General features: G+C 52.0%; 1 pseudogene; it reads left to right on the top strand.

The window, feature by feature from the left end:
* The first annotated feature begins 2,299 nt into the window (after positions 1-2,299).
* The window catches only part of LOC101579972, a 10,705-nt pseudogene continuing 9,449 nt past the window's right edge, over positions 2,300-3,555 (top strand).

The raw sequence follows: 3,555 nt of genomic DNA, 5'->3' as shown, positions 1-3,555 counted from the left end.
GTAATGATTCTCCTGTTTTCAGCCTCCCAAGTGCTAGGATTACAGGTGTGTGCCACCACGCCCAGTCTGTCTCAGCACATCCCTGCATTAAAGTGTCCTCTCTATTTTTAATTTCTTTCCCTATGACCACTCGGCTCATATGTCTTCTCCTGCATATAGTTCTCATTAGCTTCCTCTCCATCTTCTCGGGCTACTTTTCCCTCTTCACCTTCCCTTCTCTTCTCTCTTCTTCAGATCTGAGGTTCATACATTTAATCCAGACAGCAAAACAGGCCAGGAGCCAAGCAAAAAAGAAGGAATTATTTTTTCTCCTTTGGCAAGATGGAGAGATGTAAATCTTGCAGGAGTCTCTTTGTCCCTGTCCAATCCTCATCACTGCCACTGTAACTGATATAATGGTCCCTGCCACTGCCACTGATATAATGGTCCCTAACTACACGCCAGAGACTTCACCAGTATTGCTCAAGTCTCATATCCAGCCTAACTGTACCCAATGTACAGATAAGCAAACTAAGGCTCTGAGAGGCAGAAGCATACCCAGGTTCACTCAGCAAGTAGGAAAATGTGCACCCTTTGGCCTTGGGCTTGGGAAGGTGTCATTAAGACAAAGGGAGCTTGTGGGGAGGGGCTGGAGACACAGAGTGAGGCGTGTGCTGCCTGACAGCTGCTCTTGCGTGAGCACTCCGCTTCCTCAGAGCTTCTGGATCCTCAGTGCTTGGCTTCCACAAATGAAAAGATGATCCACTTGTCCTCAGAGGATGGAAAATAACGACAGTATTGCTGCTCACAGCCTGTTTTCCACAAGCTGGCTTACTCCCTCCTCCTAACAGCACTGGGAGGGAAGCCTGGTCACTTCCTGCTTTTCGTGGCTGAGGAAAGGGGGCTCAGAGGGTAAGCAACTTGTCCAAGGTCAGTCAGCCTTGAGCCACAGCGTTTGAGGGACAAATCCTGTTCTATTTAACACAGGGGCTCAAGTTCTTGGCTTCTGACACCACCCTCTTCCGTTTCCATTTCTCAGCGGCTCTGACTGGTCCCTGTAGCCCCATAAAGGGCTGAGGTGGGGGTGGCACACAGAGCTGTCTCTCTTTTGTACCCACAGCCTCCAGCCATGCTCACCAGAATTCTTAAGGTCCAAGATGACAGTTCTAGAAACTCTCCTTTAGAACTTAAGGCTTCTCTTCTCCAACTTCAGGAACCTTGGAAGACTAAAGAACTCAGTATGTAGGGGAACAAAGACCCCCAATTCAAACACTTGATGGCCTAGGAAGCAAATGGAAAACTCCAGTGATCACCCCTACTGCTCCAAATTCACAGCATCTACTAGGGTTGCTAGCAAATGCCCCAGACACCAGGAGCCCCAAGGGCCATGTCTCCCATTCCCATCTCCAAAGAGACCTGCAAGGGTCTCTAAAACGAGCCTGGGGACCCAAGACCAGGCTTTGCTCTGTTAGCTGTGTCCCCCACACCCTTTCTTGCATGCACAGGGATGAATCTGCACACTTGTGCACATGTCTGTACAGAGATATAGACATACACACAGGCTCGTCTGCACTCGCTCACACCTCCACCAGACACCGCGTGCCCACGCACCTCCACACACACTCCCCGGGGTATAGGTTTGCACATACACGCAGACCTGCACACATTCCTGTGTGTCTGAGCACTCCTCTTCAGGCATATTTGCACACAAGCCCAAAACAAGTTTTCTGCAACGCACCTGTCTGCTCACTCACATCTGCACAGCCCACGTGTGCACAGCAGCAAGCTTACTGTGAGGATGGACACACCAGGGAGGTGGGTGCCCAGTTGAACCTTCTTCCCAGTGGGCAATGCTGCCTCTCCAGGGTCTTCCCAGAGCCCGGTCTTTGGAGAAAGCCCCACCTGGTGGACACTCCGTGTATCTGCCGACCCCACAGCAAGCCGGGGAGCCCCTGGGACCAGCTTGGCTGGTAATAACCTGATTGGGCTCCAAGTAGACTTGGGGTTCCCACCCCGCTAGGGCTCCTTTCTTTCCTCTTTCTCCTTTCCACCCAGCGATTTCCTTGGGCACAACTGTAGGAAAAAGGATCCAATGGAGATTCAGGGACTTGAATCTGCTCTGCCACTAGCTGGCTCTCCGGCCAGGCCTCCCCTGCTCAGCTGTAAAGCAGGGCAAAGCTCACAAATGACATCAAAGCTGTGTGTGTCTCTGGACAGAGAGTCCAGGAGTCTGCAGCCAGAGCTCAGGTCCCACACAGATGCAAATCCTGGCTCCGGCCCCACAACCCTGAGCAAGTCACTCCTCTGCCCAGAATGGATCATGGTCAAGTACATCAACACCCCCAGCAAGACAGCTGGAACAAACAACATAATGGAGGCAAAAGCTATTATTTTATCTGTCTTCATTTCTCTCAAACTACGTACCAGGGTGGCATAGAGGCAACAGGAAGCAGGGCTGGAATCAAAGAACCTGTGTGAAAACTGATGTGAATCCTGGGCCTCAGTTTCCCCGGGGACCTCTTCGTACCAGCATGAGAATTAGATGAGATAATCCCAGTTCTTGGGAAGACTCTGGTTCCAGTACACACAGGACTCCTGAGTACCAGTGGCCATGATACTTGCTGATATTTGAGGGTAAATATGTGATAACTTGGGGGCATGGCTGACCCTTAGGAGCCCAACATAATTAATTGTACTTTAATCGCCGTGCAGCAGGCCCTACTCAAGGCCCTCATTGACTCACTTAACTTTACAACGCCACCGCGAAGCATAACCCCCACTGTGCAGATGAGAACACCGAGGCATGGTGATGCTGCTACTTGCCAAGGGTCTTGGGTCACAGGCTGAACTCAAACCCAGGCAAACTAACTCCACAACCTTCTGGATTTCTCTCTTTCCCTCCCACTGAGCCATCCTAACAGTGCTGACCTTCTAGCCCTTCCTCAGCCTGGAAGCTTCCCTCTGGGCCCAAGTCTGACGTCAGAGGTCAAGTCTGGAGGCATCCTGCTTCCTCCCTCCTGGAGGCGGGCCATCCCTCCCAGCCCCCCATAGCCCCACCCCCTCCTATTCCTGGCCTTCCCTGGCGTGGCAGCCTGACACCACCATCACCCCCCACCCCCCCCCAGTCCCCTTACCCCCGTCTCTGCGGCCCACCTCCTGCAGGCATGGCCCAGGGCCTCGCCTCACTATTGCAGCAGCACGGCACAGCACGCTGGACTTCATGCTCTGCGCCAAAGCTGATGGTGAGACCACCCTAAAAGGTTTATAGTCCATTTTCCAGAAACAGGGCATGGCGGACTCAGTGCATACCCAGCAGGACCATGGCTACCTAGCAACCTACACAAACAAAAATGGCAGCTTTGCCAATTTGCGAATTCATCCACATGGACTGGTGTTGCTAGACCTTCAAAGCTACAACAGCAATACGCAGGGCAAAGAAGAAATTGATAATCTTTTGAACAAAATAGAAGAATGAAAGAGGGCTGGAGAGATGGCTCAGTGGTCTAAAGCACCTACTTGAAACAAGCTTGGCAAAGCACAGGGACCGCGGTTCGATCCCCAGCACCACATGCCAGC

Source organism: Octodon degus, unplaced genomic scaffold (genome assembly GCF_000260255.1).
Source record: "Octodon degus isolate 3935 unplaced genomic scaffold, OctDeg1.0 scaffold00076, whole genome shotgun sequence".
In the NCBI taxonomy this organism is placed as follows: Eukaryota; Metazoa; Chordata; class Mammalia; order Rodentia; family Octodontidae; genus Octodon; species Octodon degus.
The sequence above is the reverse complement of the archived record's forward strand: the minus strand, read 5'-3'. Positions and strand labels throughout refer to the sequence as shown.